The following is a 20,513-nucleotide window of genomic DNA, read 5'->3' as shown; positions in this document are numbered from 1 at the left end:
AGTTGTTTAGGTTTTAATTTAGTTTTGTTTAGTTTTTATTCTTGGATTGTGATTGAGTGACAGCAATTGCACGTTCAAGGATTTTACGGTATTTCGTAATTCAATTCAATTTATTTTGTTTACTCATGTTTACGTTTTTCGTTCATGTTTATGCTTTCTTTTTAATTATGCAATTTAAATTATGCACTTTAGTTTCACGCCTAGATTAGTTGGTTTTTAATTTACAAGTATTTAATTTCATAAGTAGGTTTAATTTAAGTTCTTTAAAATCTTGCCTAGGGTTTAATAGTTCAATTCGCCTAGTTAATTTTAAGTTCGGTTTTTAATTAAGTTTTTAATTCCAAGTTTTAGTTTAATAATCAAACTCTTTACTGCTTTCTTTTATTGCTTTTTCCTACGATACTACTAAAAGCCCTTAAAGACTTTCCTTGAGAGATGACACTGGGTCAACTTACCATCACTAGGATGTCATTGTTCTATTGCAAGTCAACTTAGAGGTGTTTCTAGTTGAGTCAAATTTTGGCGCCGTTGCCGGGGAAGGTTTTAGGCGTTTAATTGTGTCACTTTTCTTTCCGTTTTTCTTGTTTTCTTTACTTTACGTTTTTTTTTTACTTTTCTTTTCCTCCCACCCGGTGCGTTTAATCCGTGTGTTAAGTGTTGTGTATGCAGGGACGCCGTAGTCTGAAAAGAAAACTAACGTCCCCGCTGGATAACACTCGGACACATACCAGAGCAGACGTGTTATACTCTGACTCTGATTCTGAGGCGCATTCTGACTCCAGCTCTGACCGATCAGAGCAGAACACGAAGGAGGAAGCCAGCTCTGACCTCTCTGACCGATCAGAGCAGAACACGAACAAAGAAGAGATGGCCCAGAACATGGAGTACATGGGAGATTTCACCCGGCCCGTCATCGGAGACACCAACACATCGGCTATTGTGCTTCCCACCGCCGTCAGAAATTACAATCTAAAGCCGAATTATTCAAGTCTTCTACCTCTGTTCCATGGGATGCCGAGTGAAGATGCTCTACAATTCATCCGTGATTTTTGCACACAAGTTCAAACCATTCCCTTGCTGAGTCTCACAGAGGACCAACTTAAGCTCAAGTGCTTCCCCTATGCACTCAAAGATCGGGCGAGAACATGGATGCTAACTCTGCCGCCCAACTCTATCACTACGTGGAGAGAAGCGTGTGAAAAGTTCATGCTCAAGTACTATCCCAGCCACAAGACACAGGAGCTCAGGACGCAAATCATGGAATTCACCCAAGGAGTGGACGAGCCCCTACATGAAGCATGGGATAGATTCCAAGAACTCCTTCGCCAGTGCCCGCAACATCAATTTACCAATGTGATGTTGATGCAATACTTCTACGATGGGTTAGTGCAAACTGCCCAATTCATGGTGGACAGCACTGCAGGAGGTAACATAGCTCGAAAGACTACAGCAGAGCTGAAAGAGATTTTCAAAACCTTAGCAGAGAGCTCTCAACAAAAGTTGGTCCGTGGAAAGAGAGTTGAGGCCATCGCTGTGACGAACCAGTTTGAGATGCAGAAACAATTGGCCTCAATCATGCGCGAAGTACAGCAGCTCAAGATGAGCCATATGGAAGCTGCACCTGTCCCTGCGCAGAGCATAAATTATAATCAAAGCAATGATGGATGGAGAGGTCAACACCAAAGGAATTTTCAGCCTGCTCAACAATTCCAGAATGCTCCACAATAGCCAATGCCTCCGCAAAAACAGTCCCTGGAGGAGACTATGCAAGCTTTCATGGAGGTTAGTAAGCAAAACTTTGAGATGACCAAGCAAAGCATGGAGTCTCAGGCTGCCACTATCAAACGCCTCGAGACAACTGTGGGGCAACTGTCGGGCGCGCTGGACCAGCTACAGCAGCAGCAGAGCCAAACTCATCAAGTGCTAGCTCTGGCGAGGATGCCAGAGCAGACTAGGCTGCCAGCTCTGGCGAGGATACCAGAGCAGACTATGCTACCAGCTCTGGCTTGGCAGCCAGAGCAGAGGAGAAAGCCAGCTCTGGCTCGGCAGCCAGAGCAGAGGAGAGAGCCAGCTCTGGCTTGGCAGCCAGAGCAGAGGAGAGAGCCAACTCTGGCTCGGCAGCCAGAGCAGAGGAGAGAGCCAGCTCTGGCTTGGCAGCCAGAGCAGAGGAGAGAGTCAGCTCTGACTCGACAACCAGAGCAGAGGAGAAGGATGACAGAGCAGAGGAGAGCACCAGAGTTGATAAGGCCAGAGCAGAAACTTCACAAATCAAGTACGCCATATCAACCACCGAAGCCCAGCCCGCCTCTGCCACCATCAATAGTTGATCCAACCCAACCATTGCCAAATAAAGAAGATCCAGGAAGTTTCATTATTGGTATTGGTTTGGATCGAGCTAGAGAATTCACCGGCATGTTAGACTTGGGTGCGGCAGTCAATTTGATGCCGTATGCTATTTTTCAGAAATTGGGCAGGAAGGAAGATGAGCTTAAAAGCACAAAAACAAGACTACAACTAGCTGATGGGGCAAATTGTAGCACTCGTGGTATTTTAAAAGATGTTGAAGTCATGGTGAGAGGAATCACGGTGCTAGCCGATTTTGTTGTGCTCGAGGCAGGGCAAGGCATTATAGGAAATAATGGGCGACTTGTTCTACTTGGTCGGCCTTTTATGGCTACTACCCAGACGCGCATTGATGTGGGTTCTGGAACTTTGAGCATGGCCGCATGGGCGGATCTATATGGAAGGTGTAGTGGGCTCCAGCTCAGTGCAAGCCTAAAATTTTGTCTTATATATATTAAATATATTTAGCCTAATATTTATATAGTTCAGTCCTAGCCCAGTCTAACTTTCAGAAAAAAAATGAAAATACCTTTCAATATACTAATAAAAATAAGTTTATTTTTGTAGAAGCTACATTAATTTTTTTTAAAGCATACAACGATAGTTTTTTTATATGCTTTCAATGTATATATTATTGAATCAATAGAAAGAGAATAATTATTTATTATAGTAGGTGATTGAATTTTAATCCTAAGTCTATTAAAATTCTACTTGAACATAAAAATGAACTGTACGGACTCTCGAAAAATTTTGAACCCCCACTTAATACCTTTGAAGGTCAGCCCCCCTATTGACGAATTCTAGATCCGCCCCTGCATGGCCGGGTCTGGTAGATCGGTAACATTCTCCGTTTTTAATAAAAAGCCTATTACTTCTAACTTCTCAATGCATATATGTTCTCTTGTTGAGATTGCTGACCATGAGGAAGAAGTAGAAATTTTCAGAGCTAACTGTCTTTCACCAGCTCTGCCAAGCGCTCCAGCCCTGACTCTTCCGCCAGCTCTGCCCGTTCAGCCAGCTCTGACTACTCCAGCTCTGCCGCTGAATGACAGAGCAGAAATTCCTCCGCCAGCTCTGCCTAATCCAGCTCTGACGCTGGATGACAGAGTAGACATTCTTCCATCTGCTCTGACGACCCCAGCTCTGATGAGCTCAGCTCTGAGCAGTCCGCCAGCTCTGCAGAGTACTTGCCAGAATGTTGCTAAGGAGAAACTGATGTGCACCAGCCCGGAAGAAGACAAAATTATACAAATTTTTCTTGATAATTTGCAGGATGATGAAGCCATTGAAGATCAATTTTTGGCCAAGCTTCCAATCGACGTTAATGTCCTTCATGAGGTGCCAACTACCGTGAAAGAGGGTGCAACCGTTGAGGAAGAACGGGCTCATGTGCCGCCAAGCAAGGATGATACCGTGCCAAGAGTGCAGAGTGCACCACCTTTGGAAAAGAAGAAAGAGGAGAGATCTCGACATAGCTCTTGGTTCGAGAGAATGATGAATGCGATGAGCTCTGCTTGCTCATTAAGAGGACCCGCAGCTGAACTGGAGGATGATGTGCTTTCACGAGGACTAATTCAGCTGACGTTTCATAGCGATTTTGGTTAAGGGATCCTCTACGTCGGGCTGGCGACTTTAAAACTAGCGCTTGGTGGGAGGCAACCCACCGTTGGTTTGTTTATGTTTTTCTTGTTTTGTTTTTCTTGTTCTTTCCTTGTTTTTCGTTGTTTGTTTTGAGTTTTTCCTAAGTTTCGGTTGCTTTGCGGATACTATGATGCGTGGTGTGCATGTCTTGTTTTCAGCGCTGCAATTCTCAATATGCCGCCAGCGCTGCTGCCACCACCGCTGCTGCTCTGCCAGCGCTATACTTCTCCGCGCTGCACTTCTTCGCGCTGCTCTGCTAGCACTACCCTGATTCAGCGTGGCCACTCTTCACTCTGCCACAGGCAGCAAATTCCACACTTCACCACCTCGCACGATGCTTCAGTTTCTCAATGCCGATAATCAGGGACGTTTTCTCCTCTATTCTTATTTCTTTTGTGCCCTGAGGACATGACATGCTTTAAGTGTGGGGGGTGTTTTATTGTGTTTATGCTTTCAATTGGGCAAGATTAGTCTTTCTATGCTTAGTTTTTGGTCTCGAATCTTGCTAATTTTTATGAATTTGTGGAAGAGTAGATGGTTTTCGATGCGCGTTTCGGGTTTGTGTTCGTTTGGTGGTTATTCTTGTTTTACTGTTGATATGTGTTTCTTGATTGTGCAAAGAATTTGAGTTTTGTTGCAACATGATTGTAAGTTAGTAAAACGTGATTTGTCCGGTAGATGCTAGAAGGAGTGTTGTCATTGTGATTGCCTACGATCGTATCTTATCTGTGAAATGTGAAAAATGTTGGACGAATTGCCAACTTCAAAATTGCCAGCTCTGAAACATCTGGCCTGTTCTGAAAACGTGACAGCTCTGAGTCTCTGCTCCTCTAGTCTAACTATGAGCATGGGAAACCACGTGAAAAGACTTTGGAGTACATTCAAATGGTTTTTATTTCACGAATTATGGCTCAACTGTCGAAAATCTCAAGCACACAAAGTGTGAAAAATGGTGATACTGATTATAAAGGCGATCACATTAGGGAATTCACTTCTAGCGGAGAATTGGGTCTGATCGAATTGCTTACATTACTTTTTTGTTGCTTCTTAAACTTTGAGTTACTTGCATGATCAAGAGATGTGTGTTGATTGTAAAATTTTGAATTGACTTTGTGAATGTTTGGATGGAAATTAGCATTGTTGAAATCAATCTCTTCCTAGGATTCATATGGATTTTGCTTGAGGACAAGCAAAAGGCTAAGTGTGGGGGGGTTGATTTATGCTTAATTGTTCTAATTTTAGGGGTTTGCATGAGCTTTATTTTAAGATAATCTTCTGGAAATTGGTGCATTTTATGGTGTATTTTATGCTTTGCAGGAGATTTAGGTTTTCGAGATGAAGAGTGCAAATTTTGGAGAGTTTGGGTTAAGAATCGTGTTTATGTGCATACTCTAGCGTGCCAGAGCAGAGAAGGCCCGCGCCAGAGCGGAAGCCCCGCGCTGCAGAGCAGGGCAGATGCACTCGCCAGAGAAATCAAAGCCCAGAGCAGCGAAGTTAACTCGTCAGAGTAGAAGAACCAATCTCCAGAGCAGAGAAACCAATAGCCAGAGGAATCAACGGTCAGACCAGAGAAATCAAAAGGCCAGAGCCAGAACAGCGAAATCACAAGTCAGAGGGGAGAAAAGTCATCGCAGCGAAGTCATCGCAGCGAAGTCAGAGCAGATGAATCACTAGTCAGAGCAGACAAGTGCGCCAGAGCGGATGCCGTTTCTCTAATGGAAGCCGTTTCTCTGGCGAAGTCCATTTCTACGACAACATCCGTTCCTCTGGCAAAAGCTGCGAATTCGGCCAGAATGGAGATGACTTGCAGCGCGCGTCACAGCTGGAAGTTGTCTTATCTTACACGATTTTATTGCCTTTAGAGTTCTACTTTGCATGGCAACTTCCATGGTGATCCATAGGGATTCGAAGTCTATAAATAGGGCCATACTTTTCATTGTAAAAATACACTTTGCCCTAGTTTTAGACGCCATCTTGGAGATCTGTTGGCATCCGAAGCTTAGGATTTAATTGCTTTCTTAGTTTTCGATTTTAGTTGTTTAGGTTTTAATTTAGTTTTGTTTAGTTTTTATTCTTGGATTGTGATTGAGTGACAGCAATTGCACGTTCAAGGATTTTACGGTATTTCGTAATTCAATTCAATTTATTTTGTTTAATCATGTTTACGTTTTTCGTTCATGTTTATGCTTTCTTTTTAATTATGCAATTTAAATTATGCACTTTAGTTTCACGCCTAGATTAGTTGGTTTTTAATTTACAAGTATTTAATTTCATAAGTAGGTTTAATTTAAGTTCTTTAAAATCTTGCCTAGGGTTTAATAGTTCAATTCGTCTAGTTAATTTTAAGTTCGGTTTTTAATTAAGTTTTTAATTCCAAGTTTTAGTTTAATAATCAAACTCTTTACTGCTTTCTTTTATTGCTTTTTCTTACGATACTACTAAAAGCCCTTAAAGACTTTCCTTGAGAGATAACTTGTTCTGTTGCAAGTCAACTTAGAGGTGTTTCTAGTTGAGTCATAAAGCAAAGCATCTTCCATTAAAAGAAATACTCTCTTCGTCCACCAATTCGTGTCCTAGCTAATTTGCCATTTTGATATGTCCACCAATTCGTGTTCTAATTTGTTATTTTGATTCGTCCACCAATTTGTGCCATACTTATTTTTAATAACTATTTTCTTAACAAATAAATCATTTTTTCTTAAAAATTGTGCCCCTTTCTTCACTTTTTTCTTAAAATTTGTGCCCTCTTTCTTTAGAACACGAATTGGTGGACGAAAGAAATAATAACTAAGCATCTTTAAGGTTGTAGTTGTACATGATGAATATATTTTTCATAATAATAAACATAGATAGAAATTTAGTGAATCAACCTTCTAGATTGTGATCACTTAATAATATCTACACTTTTTTTTTTTTGAGAACCAATATCTATATTGCGTTTTCCCATTGAATTTTTGTCGACAAGATTTTGATGAGGCTCGGCCCATTAATTTGCTTTTTTATGCTCTCAATGAATTTTTTCCTTTTCTAAGTTTTATTTTCTCCTTTTCTTTAATAAAATTTTAAATTCAGCTACCAATATCTATATTATTATTCGATAGCTTTTCTAAACTCTAGAGCCCATGTAAGTAAAAATACGTACGCAACACAAGCTGAATAATCCTCATAAGTGGGTGATATATATATCACTATACACATAATCAATTTAGAATCTAATATTATGAGGATCAAATAAATAACTAGCATTGAAATAGCTTAATATTATTATCTCTCGATTCCTCATTAAATAGATCAATATCATGCTTGCCTTAAAGATAACAAATGATATGATTAATACTATTTCAAATTCTCCTATATAAACATTAAGATGATATTTGGTTAAGCTTATTTTAAAAAGTTTATAAGTTTTTGGAGCTTATAAGATGTTTTAAGAACTTATAAGATGTAGTTTCTTAAAAGCTTATAAGTTGTTAATGTATTTAAAAAATTGAGCTGGAATATATGAAGTCTCAATGAACAACCAAATCTGGTAAGCAGTTCTTTTACAGATTGGTTTGTGTCCACAGTGGTGTATTGGCTTTGGAAAGAGAGAAATAGAAGAAAGTTTTGTGATGAGAATAGTACAGTGGAAAGAGTGCTAAGGCAATGTCAATTATCCATTGCCACAGTAGGGAATCAATATGGCAAAGCGATGCAGTATTTGAAGTCATAAAGGTTAGAGTAGATGATAAAATTGAGTAGTTTGTTGGATTGTTGGTTGTAAAGTTTTGCTTACACTGCTTCACTTGGTAATAAAAGTCATTCTAATTACCAAAAAAAAATTAAGCTTATAAGCAAGAGAGAAAAAAATCTTTGTCGGAGAGAGAAAATTGAAGAGATGTAAAATTAGAATGATATATGATGAAAATAAAAAATCATAGTTGAATTATTTTTGTAAAATAACTGTTGCTTATAAGATTATGAGAAAATAAGTTGGGGTAGATGTTGGGAACCCCATGGAATATCAGGTTTTATTTTGATGATACCAAAATCCTTAGGTTTGATTTGTAACAGACTATAACTGTTTTGAACTCAAGTGTTAGAGTTCGTTTCTAGTTTAGTTAGCAGTTCTGAAGACTGAAGACTGAAGGATCGAAGGACTGAAGGACTGAAGACTGAAGATACCAACTGAAGTATCAGTTGAAGAATCGGTTCAGAACTGATTACTTAATGCGTGCTTCGAGGACTCAGCAGACTGATACTAAAGTCAAGTATCAGTTAAACATTCTTCCTCGGACTGAACTTCCAACGTTCAAAGGAAGCCACGTGCGTACACGTACAGCCGCATTAAATGCAGAGATCTCAGGATCATCCCTTTCTGCAGAGGTCATTCCTATTTGGTGGCTACTTTATCAGAGACGTCACATCTCCTATCCCTCAAGAGAGCCGTTTCCACCAAACAAGGAACCTCGAAGATTGAAGCCTCAGCCCAAATTCGAATTGCCCTCCAACGGAAGAAATCTTGATGACGGTCTCCGCCAACAGATCTATTCAAGACCTCTCCAATAAATAGCGCTCGAGGATCAACTTCAATTTTCACCGATTCAACGACCTAAGCTGAAGCTCTGCCGAAATTGCTACTCAGCCCAAAGCTTAATCTCCCCAAAGCTTGAATCGAAGAAGAGAATTCCAAAGCCAAAATCAGTCACTACTGATTACACACATTCTCTTAGACCTTAGGCATATATCTGTTTACCCAGAAGCCCAGGTCAAAACTTGCTCCAAAGAACTTGTTCTTTGAAGTATAGTTGGCAAGTTTTTCAAACCTCCTTTCGCAAGAAAGAAGCCGATTGTTTGAGTGAATAGGAGTTCAGGAAGTTACTCTGACTCCGTGAGATCCTAGTGCAAGGTCGTGCTAGGAGTGAAAAATCCGACGCGAGTGAAGCGTGGGTACTGAAGTAAGGTCTCTTCAGTGAAACGGTTGTGTGCACCCGGTAAGCACACGGTTCGGTTTGCAGTGCACCAGTTAAGCACTTGCGAAGTGAATTGTTGGTTTGATCAACCGACCGTGGATGTAGGAAAAGGTTTTCCGAACCACGTAAAACTCTCTGTGTTATTTACAGCTTTCAGTCTTTCCATTCTTATATGTGTTCTTACTGTTGATAAACTGAATACTGAATAACCGCAAAGAGAAACCTAAGACTAACAACGTGCTCAACCGAGGCTATTCCGAAATAAGTTTATTTCCACTGTGTATGATATCAGTCTGACTGATCTATCTTCTGATAGTCAGGAAGATTTATATCATCTCTGTTTTAGCAAACTCGACTGAAGCCCTTACGTGCATCAGTTAAGTTCCAGTGACTTAACTGATAACTCATTACTGAAGAGTTTTCAGTATCAGTCATCAACCCTGTTTGGTCAAAACTCTTTTCAGTCAACAGGTGTCAAAGTTTGCGTGTAAAGTTTCGTTTTGATCTCATTCTAGAGATCCCTCTGTTTTTAGAGGAATTCGTCAAAAATAGCCCATAGGTGTATTCCCCCCCCTCATACACCTATTCGAGACCCTCCGGACCTAACAGTAGAGAATTTAGTTTTGTCGAGCTTATAAGCTCTTAGAGCTTCTTTTTACAGCTTATAAACTATTTAAGAACTAATTTTGTCAAACACTTTGAAGGAGCTTAAGATTAGCCAAAACCTTGAAGGAGCTTAAGATCAGCCAAACACCCTCTAGAATCTTGCTAGTAAGTTCACTTCAATTTTTATATCAGGCCTAATAAAGTACGTAGTGCTTCACAAATAAGAAAATTTTGGTCCTAAAATATCTTTATTATCTTCTTAAGACCTAAATGGATCCTTATCCACTTTAAGTGACCAGACAAGCTAATATGATGCAATATAATCATATAAAATTTATTCAAAAACCTTTATCAGGTAGGTCAATTGGTTTAAAATGTTCCATCAAGAAGATGCTCGATTTGCAGATTTAGATATTAATTTTTTTTAAACCAATTAAAGAAGCAAACTTGTATTACAAAATATCATCAGCAACAATATCTCTAAGCCATCTAGGGAAATCTCTCGTCCAACAAACGGACTCCGAACAATGAGAAGAAAATTAGCAAGACTATGAGCCGCCATATTAGCCTCCTTATAGACATGCTTAACATTAATAAGAATGTTCTCTCTAGCAACATCAAGAATCTCTTTATCCGCACTCGCCATTGTTCGCGCAGCCAACATAGAGTCTGTGAAAATCTGCATCGGCGACACTTCATGCTCGACGCACACAACAATCCCTTGAATAAACGCCATAATTTCAGCCATCATAACACTCGACGGGGCGGCCCTCAGCGACGACCAGAGCACCCTATGGTTTCTGATAATAACCCCAACTCCATATTCCCTCTTTGCCGAATCAAGTTTGGCATCAACATCAACCCCAGCTTGACTCCCAACCATTTATGAGCATCATAAGTTGGTTTAGCGTCCATAAAAGTTTTCAAGAAAGCACGGTTGTCATCTCCATGCTTAAGATTGCAATTATAAGTCCAAACTCTCCATAGCATAATGCACCAAAGGTTGTACTCGTCGTCGTCAAACTCCTTCTTAATTAATAATGTTTCAAACTCCATCTTTAGGCGTGAGTTAACTTTCTCAATACTACCTGTTTGTGATTTATATAATTATATTCACATATCCTCTCCGAACAAAATTCATTTTGTCGTCTGTATCACCAAACTATTTTAAATCACATAGTAATTTTTCTAAATTGATGTAATATAAGTATGTTGCAATTTAGGTCCACCAAAGACTTTTATATAATAATAGTTAAATTACGTCACAAATGAATTTTATAAATTTCTTTTTTTTATTCATCAAAAACCTTTGGTTCCGCATCAAATTTTTAATACATTTAATCATTTTTTTTTTGACATTAATACATTTAATCGTTTAGATAACCTAAAAGGAAAATAAGATCTAACTTCGATTGAGAAACTTTATATTAGAAATTATAATTTTAAAATCTAGACAAAAAATTTAAAAATGGAAAAAAATAATAAGGAACAATATAATGTTCTATTTAAACTTATTAGTATTTGCATTCAAATTCTTGTAGCACCATGTTAGTTGATATTTCTTTATGATTTTTTCATCATCTTTAATCTTTTGTTATTTATTATTATTATTATTATTATTATTATTATTATTATTATTATTATTATTATTATTATTATTATTATTATTATTATTGTTGTTGTTGTTGTTGTTGTTGTTGTTGTTGTTGTTGTTGTTGTTGTTCGAATTTTGGTTAAAATGTATAATCAACTAAGATAATAAATTATAGTATTTGATTATTAAGAGATTTCATAAATTTAAATAAGTTTGAGGGATAGTGGGTATTACTATAAATTGATTTGAAACCAGAATGTATAGTCAAATAATTTTTTATTGAGTTTCAAATGGTTATATATTTGAAATGAGTTTCATCGATTGTATGATATCCAAATATATACTTTTAAGTTGATTTTTTTTGTTGAATTTGTATACTGAAAGCAATAACTTTTATGCATGTATACAATGATTCATAAGTTCACTATTTTATCTCATATCTGAATTGTCCATAATTGCATATATATATATATATATATATATATATATATATATATATATATATATATATATATATAGGGGGCCGCTCCAATGAGACCCCCTAATTTTAGTAAGATCTAGTGATAACACTCATGTTTCCATGGTTTTTAGTGTTCTTATGATGTTAATTTTATAGGAAATTGAGTGTTGGATGATTGTTTTGTGCTTAAATTATTTTATCTTGTGAAATATGTTACTTTCTCGTATTTTGATGAATTTTACAGAAATATGGAGTTCTAATTTGGACTGTTGATCTTAATGAAAGTTGTAGTTCGTCTCGATACGAGTTCGTAGGCGCAAACGGTTCGCAAATCCGAGTTCGGACGAGGAAGATATGGCCGAAACAAAAAAATCGCGCACAGCAGTGAATAGTGCCCGACGGGAATTTCCGAATTTTCGGGATTTTGCGGGATTTTCGGATTTTATCAGTATTTTCGAGCTCTACACTGTATTTATCTCCTGTGCCTATATATAGGTCCTTTCCCTGACCTATTAGACACATCTTTTCACATCTCTTTACCTCTTTTCATATTTTTCAGTTTTAGACTTAGGATTTTTATGCTTTCATAGATTAGATTAACTTTTCCTGCAAGATTCAAGATTCAAGCCGTTCATCCAGAATTTCTTCCGGGTTTTATCTATTTTATTTATTTCAATTGCTTTCTTTTATTTATGCTTTTATTTTATTTTATGATGTCCAGCTAGTTCTTTCATCTGAACCTAGGGTTTGTACATAGCTATTTAATTATGTGTGTGTGATTTATTGATATCAATTTTCCTTCCAACTTGTGATTCATGATTCCTGGTGCTTAATTTCTTGTGAATTATTTGGCCAATAATTTACATGTCTAGCTGTTCAGTTTGAGTCTTGAATGCGATAATTGTTCAGCCGATTCAGGAATGCATGTTATAGAAGTAGCCTTGACACTTGAATGAGATAGGTGAAACTATAGGGAGCTATTCTTTGTGTACGCTTGGGAGTTAATTTATTCCTTGGAGTCTTGAATGTGAAGGGGGTAAATTAATCTACTTTCATAGGTGTTCGTTAGAGAAGCTTGTGAATAGTTCTGTGATCTCTCATCAGGGTTGGATTAAATTGGTAATTGAATCAATAGGTTAAATGCATGTAGTTAATTAGTAAAAGTACATCCCTAGGGTCAGAGTCTTTTATTATTTGAATTTCCTAAGTGTTTTTATTTGTTATTTTCGTTTTAGTAAATCAATCTTTATTTTCGTTTGTCTGTCTACTATTTTAGTTTGTTTAGGAGATAGCTAGAGTGATTTCGATTTTTCAGTCCCTGTGGATACGATACTCGGTTACTTTTTACTTGCTACAATTGCCTGTGTTAGTTGCAGTATTTGTTGCTAAGAAATTAGTGATCAACTTTTTGGCGTCGTTGCCGGGGAGTGATTAGAAGTTGCTTTAATATTTCCGATAGGACTAGGTAGTACTTCAGGCGTTTACTGTTTCTTTTTATTTTTATTTTTCTATTTCTCGTTTTTTCAGGCACTGCATACGATGGCAACTATTGAGCAAATTCAATTTCAAATGTTGGATATGATGCAGCAGATGTTAACAGAGATGTCTAGTATGAAGACAACTGTTAATACAAGAATGACCAATTTGGAGCCTCAAGTGGGTCATATTGAAAATAATTTCTCAGCACTGTCCAAGCAAGTGCAGATGTTGGAGACTCAAATTGGTCAGATTGCCAACCAAGCAGCCGCGCAGCACAAGTCGAGCCAATTCCCGAGCAACACTACTATCAATCCAAAGGGCAAATGCAATGCGATTTTCGATGACTCTGTGTCTCCTGAAGATGAGGAAGCGATTGAATTTTTCCTGGCAAACTGTGAGGAGACGAGCAAGGAGCATGAATCTCTGATTGAGGAACCACACAAGGCTCCTGTTCCACTTAGGGAATACATTCCAAAGGGTCCACTTCCCCGTAGGCTGATGAAGAGGAAGGTGCTTGAAGAGCAATGTGCTGAGAAGCCGAGCAAAAAGTGTAACGCAATTCAAGTGAGAAGCGAGCCAGAGCAGCGAGATCGTACAGAGCAGAGGAATCACCATTCCTCTGCAGAGCAGCGGGATCAGCCAGAGCAGCGAGATCGGCCAGAGCGGAGGAACGGCAAGGATGCCAAGGAAATCAAGCTGGAGATCTCCCATTGCAAGAATGAGAGAAAAGTTGTAAATCCCGATGAGACAGAGCATAGACGCATAGTGGATGAGCTAGAGAGGCTACTTGAAGAATCAGACCGGCGTGCAGAGCCTCAAGATAGCAGAGCAGTGAAGCAAAGTTCAGAACTCAACAGCCAGAGCAGAGAAATCAACCATTTCTCTGCCAATATCCGTTCATCTGCCAATGATAAAGAAAAAAAGGCAGTCGTTCACACCAAGAAGATGGGTCATGAGGATAGGAAAATCTCGCAGGCGACAACTGTGGGCACGGAGCTGCCAATGAAGCTACTTTCGAAGAAGAAAGATCCGGGTAGCTTCACCATTGAGTGCGAGATCGGAGGAGAGCTCTTTCCCAAGGCTCTTTGCGATTTAGGGGCTAGTGTCAATGTGATGCCCATCTCTGTTTTCAAGCGGTTGGGAATTGGAGATCTCAAGTCGACCTCAATGGAGATTCAGATGGCGGATAGATCAAGAGTGAAGCCGAGAGGAAAGCTTGACAACATCTTTGTGAAGGTTGACAAGCTCGTCTTCCCTACGGATTTCTTGGTCCTCGATATTCCTGAAGATACAGATCCGCCGTTGATTCTTGGTCGATCATTCTTAGCTACGGGGAGGGCTATGATAGATGTGCCCAATGGAAGCGTCGTCTTTCACGCAGCTGATGCGCATGGGTCTTCTACCTCTGTTCGTGTTAAGCGTTCTGTCACGCCCGCTGTGTTTGATGTTCATTGAGAACATGAGGTATCGTCGAGCTCTAGACGTTAAATTAAGCACTTGTTGGGAGGTAACCCAACTATTTTTCTTCTTTGTTTTGTTTTTCGTTCTTTTTGTTTCTTTTTGTTCCTTTGTTTTCTTTGTTTTGTTTGAGAGTTTAGTGCAGTGTTGAGCTTGGAAGATGCGGGAACTCGCGCCTTGTCCATACTACCACCATGGAGCATGTTTTTCTGTGAGTAGTGACACACATATCATCATCCCTCCAAACTTATTTTCGAACTTTTGTTCTATAATAAGTTTGGGGGAGGGGGTGAGAGTAGATATGTGTATCACTTTTGTTATTTTTGTTGGTTTTATTGTTTTATCCTGCTTGGTTGGTGTTGTGTGATTGTTAGCTCCATTAGATTTCTGGTGAGATGCCAATGATGATTTCTGTGAAAAAAAAATTGAATTTGATTTTCTGTGATGATTTGAGCATAATTGGAACTAAGTTGCATAATTCTAGAGTGATTTTGACCTAGACTTTTAGACGTTGAATAAACCTGTGAGATTTTGAGCCATAGCTGTTTATCATACACAGTTTATTCTTTGTTGTGAGTTTTATCATGCATGTGGTGATCTTCCAGAACTTGCCATGGTTTCTGTGTTGAGGTTGCTGTTGTGCCCAGGATTAGGAGATGATTTTAGGCCATCTTTTATTAGCCACATTATTATCCCAAACACTGTCCTTGAAAAAAAAAATTATCCTTTGTTATCCACTTTGAGCCTATTTAGCTTTTTATTCTTTAGCCGGATGATAGGGGGTGATGTAGTATATGGGAATCTTTGTGTGGTGAATATCATAGTGGGTTGTGAAAAAGAAGGGATGATATTATGATACTATTTACTCTTATGAGCTCTAGAAAAGTTGTGAAAAGAAAAGAAAAAAAAATTGTCGAGGAAGAAAAAAAAAAGAAAAAAGAAAAAAAAAGAAAAAAGAAAAAAAAAAGTGTGAAGTCGAGTGTACTTTGAGATATTTGTTAGAAAATCGACTTTTTGCTTGTTGAAAATAAATGGAGAGCATAAAAGAGTGTTTAGTTCTGTTTTGTGATGATTAAATCCCTTGAGTTGTGTTGATTATGGTGATATAGTTGGGTGGAAGATGGAATTTATTCCATACTTGCTTTGTGAAGTTATAAGGTTGGTGTTCTTAATTTATTTGAGTCACTTAGCCTATATTTCCCTACCTTAACCAATGTCCCTACATTATAACCCAAAGAAAAAGACCTTTCTGATCTTAGTCCTGGCACACTTTTAGCGATGGAGATTGTAGACGATTGGCAAGCCTATGGTAAGAGATCTGCATTGCATTGAATTCGATGAGAGCATACACGTCCTATATATTCCATCAAATTGAGAGTTGAGTGATACACATACCTTGTGAGATTCAATTGTTTGGAATGTCAAGGTTGATTTTGCTATAAGTTGTGTTTATTGGTGATTTTTGTGCTTAATTATTGAGGATTTGAGAATTCTATCATTCTTTATTTTTTCGGAGGCATCGATGAGCTAGATTTCTTACCCATTCGTGATATTGATTGTGTTCTTCTCATTATTCGAGGACGAACAATGGCTTAAGTTTGGGGGAGTTGATAACACTCATGTTTCCATGGTTTTTAGTGTTCTTATGATGTTAATTTTATAGGAAATTGAGTGTTGGATGATTGTTTTGTGCTTAAATTGTTTTATCTTGTGAAATATGTTACTTTCTCGTACTTTGATGAATTTTACAGAAATATGGAGTTCGAATTTGGACTGTTGATCTCAATGAAAGTTGTAGTTCGTCTCGATACGAGTTCGTAGGCGCAAACGGTTCGCAAATCTGAGTTCGGACGAGGAAGATATGGCCGAAACAAAAAAATCGCGCACAGCAGTGAATAGTGCCCGACGGGAATTTCCGAATTTTCGGGATTTTGCGGGATTTTCGGATTTTATCAGTATTTTCGAGCTCTACACTGTATTTATCTCTTGTGCCTATATATAGGTCCTTTCCCTGACCTATTAGACACATCTTTTCACATCTCTTTACCTCTTTTCATATTTTTCAGTTTTAGACTTAGGATTTTTATGCTTTCATAGATTATATTAACTTTTCCTGCAAGATTCAAGATTCAAGCCGTTCATCCAGAATTTCTTCCGGGTTTTATCTATTTTATTTATTTCAATTGTTTTCTTTTATTTATGCTTTTATTTTATTTTATGATGTCCAACTAGTTCTTTCATCTGAACCTAAGGGTTTGTACATAGCTATTTAATTATGTGTGTGTGATTTATTGATATCAATTTGCCTTCCAACTTGTGATTCATGATTCCTGGTGCTTAATTTCTTGTGAATTATTTGGCCAATAATTTACATGTCTAGCTGTTCAGTTTGAGTCTTGAATGCGATAATTGTTCAGCCGATTCAGGAAGGCATGTTATAGAAGTAGCCTTGACACTTGAATGGGATAGGTGAAACTATAGGGAGCTATTCTTTGTGTACGCTTGGGAGTTAATTTATTCCTTGGAGTCTTGAATGTGAAGGGGGTAAATTAATCTACTTTCATAGGTGTTCGTTAGAGAAGCTTGTGAATAGTTCTGTGATCTCTCATCAGGGTTGGATTAAATTGGTAATTGAATCAATAGGTTAAATGCATGTAGTTAATTAGTAAAAGTACATCCCTAGGGTCAGAGTCTTTTATTATTTGAATTTCCTAAGTGTTTTTATCTGTTATTTTCGTTTTAGTAAATCAATCTTTATTTTCGTTTGCATGTCTACTATTTTAGTTTGTTTAGGAGATAGCTAGAGTGATTTCGATTTTTCAGTCCCTGTGGATACGATACTCGGTTACTTTTTACTTGCTACAATTGCCCGTGTTAGTTGCAGTATTTGTTGCTAAGAAATTAGTGATCATCTAGGGCACGATCTGATGCATTTATTTTATCAATCCTATGGCTGATATTGTATCTGGAGGGAGATTTTTTTTTCGCAGGGTTCGAATCCTGGAGGGAGCAGAATATTTTAAATTTTGTTATTCATCAGTATAAACTGCATTGTTCGTCAGTATATACTGCCTTGTTCATCAGTATATATGTCTTATTCATTACCAGTTTTTTAAATTTTATTTTTCATCAGTATATACATCTTGTTCGTTAGATTTACGTCTTGTTCATTAGTATTATATGTCTTATTCATTGTCCTTAGTGTTTCACGAATAATAGAGGGTCCCACTGGAGCGCGCCCCTATATATATATATATATATATATATATATATATATATATATATATATATAGGGAAGGGCTAAAATAAGAACATTTCTTAAGATATAAAATAAGAATCATTTTCAGCCCTTATATATATGTGTGTGTGTGTGTGTGTAATTATCTTTATATAAATGTATTATATGGTGTGTTGTAGATCACAAAATAACCTTATGAGATATAAAATTGATCACAGCCGAGACGACTCTATAACGAGTTGTTGGTTTAGGCTGCAGTATAGATAGAAATAGTTTTTTTGACTACTTATCTATAATGGTGCATGTAAACGTATTGATAGGATCACGATGAGATGTATTCTTCAATCTGACCTAAGTGAATAATCAAGATCTCAGTGACTTAATAATAAATCCTAATAAGATTTCAAGTGTATATATAAATTTGTGTATTACTTTGATTCACTATGGGTGAGAGTTACATATTAACTTGAGTACTTTGTATCTTGGGTGATAGAAATTTATATATGACATTTGATAATTTGTATTAGGTGACCGTATCCGGTATAGGATGATGACATCCCCTTAAAGAGCTCAAAAGGTTTATTGCACTAAACTCTACAGGTTGATTAAGTTCATGTGCAATAATAAGGTTGAGTGGTATTACTTAATGATTAACAAAACAAAATTAATATAAGCTGTCAGAAACTTTAATTAATTAATGAATATTGGATATCTTAAATACGGTGGTCCAATAAGTCAAAATACAAGCCCCAACTTGTAATCGGCAATAAATGGGTAAATCAATATTGATCCTCTAGTGGAATGAATTAATGTTTATGAATTAATTATGATCTGGGTTGATCATAAGAATTAATTTATTTAAGGCCCATCTTTATTCCTTGTATTTGATCATTGGACTCGCCCAAAGTCTCCTGAGCCCTGTAGGAGAAAAATAGCTCAACTCATAAGTCAAACTCATATCCTGGATTTATAATTATAAATACATGCAGCTCTAAAAAAAACACGCAATACGTAATTTCATATTACAGAAAGTTAGGTTTTCTATGAGAGCTGAGCGGTACCTGTTGAGTGAGACTTTTTTTTCAGAGAATCTTCGAAGATCTTCGTTCATCCGATGTTGGGTCCCAGGGTGCTATTGAACTGGTGTATCGGGGGAGGAGGGGATACACCAGTAGGCTTTTTAAAAGTTTTCGACTGAAGGAGTCCAGTAAAACTGAAGTAGAAGATCAGTTGCAAGAAATAGAGTCCAGTCAAGTAAAAGTAAACACAGAGTACCGTGAGAATCCTTTTCGAAAGACTGAGAAATTATCAGAAGGAGTTCTTACACAGGTGCGGAAGCTAAGTGAACAAAAAAAACCTTTAGAGCGACAAGTTTCAGATTTTAAAGTTTCAATTTTTAAGTTATCGATTTCAGTATAGAATGATTGAAAACAAAACTCAAAAAGAAATACTGAAAGCTGTAAACGATACAAGATTTTTACATGGTTCGGAAACACGTTCCTACATCCATGATCAGTCGATCAGGCTGACGAGTACTCGCTTGTGCTTACGGGTGCACAACAAACCTTACAACTGAAACAACTGTTTCAGTACCAACATGCTAGGTTGGATTTCTCTTCTATTTTCTCAATTTCGCAAAAACGCTAAGACTTCACTCGTCTAGCTTGCGGGGGCCGAGAAATCTTTAAGTTTAGACAACCGTCTAAAACTCTAACACTCAAACTCTCTTTTCGCTCGTTTGAAAAGTGTTTGAACTTCCAACTAAATTACAGAGAACAAGCTCTCTGTAATCTGAACTTAGGCTAAAGGTTTACAACGGATTGCCTAAGAATTCTAAGAGAATGTAGGTAATCATGAATCTGATTTGAGCTTTGTATAATCTCTTCTTCGATTCAAACTTTGGATGATTGTGAGTAGGCTGAGTTGCAAATTCGGCAGAGGTTCAACTTGTGTATTTGAATTGGTGAAGAGTGAATTTGAACGTTGAGCCTAGCTATAGGCAAGGTCTTGAATAGATCCGTTGGAGGAGATGTTGTCGTTGAGACATGCTTGATTTTGGGCTTAAGTCTTCAACTTTCGGTTCTCCATAAAGCTAAAAGAGGTAATGTCTTCTTTCGCTTGGAGATGGTGTTTGCAGGCCGATGTGACACGGAAAGAGAAGCTTTGTGTCAGGAAGGACGATCTCCTATCTTTGGCATTTAATATTTCTGTCCTTTACATTAAATTCACCTTGTACGGCGGTTGACTACTTTAACTTCTTGAGCAACAGAGATAAGCATTCCAAGTTATTAGTCCGAATATTGTCAAATAGACTTCAGTGTCATTTCATCAGTCGGCTCTGCTGATCATGAATCTTCAATCTCATGCTTCAGTCAACAGTCTTCAGTCTTCAGTCTTGCATCTTCAGACATTGGTCTTCAGTCTTAAACTAGAGAGGACTAAACCACTTAAGTCCTTAAAGAGTATTAGCTTAGAGAGACTTTCTATCAGTTTTGGTATCATCAAAATAAGGAGGTTGGATATATCTTTTTGTGTCCCAACATCCGACATAAGAGATTGAGTGACAAAACAGTCCAGAAGATCAGAGCTGGAGGAGTCAAATTTTTCGCAGGAAATCAGGTTCTCGCAGTCTCTCTTGAACAATCATAACTTCTTCTACATAATTTCGATTGAAGTGAAACAGGCGGCCACAGAAAAGGTCTTTCGAAAATAAAGAAGTCGTATTCTGGGAAGAATGTGATA

This window comes from Salvia miltiorrhiza, chromosome 5, assembly GCF_028751815.1.
Source record: "Salvia miltiorrhiza cultivar Shanhuang (shh) chromosome 5, IMPLAD_Smil_shh, whole genome shotgun sequence".
Classification (NCBI taxonomy): Eukaryota; Viridiplantae; Streptophyta; class Magnoliopsida; order Lamiales; family Lamiaceae; genus Salvia; species Salvia miltiorrhiza.
Note: the sequence above shows the minus strand (reverse complement) of the source record.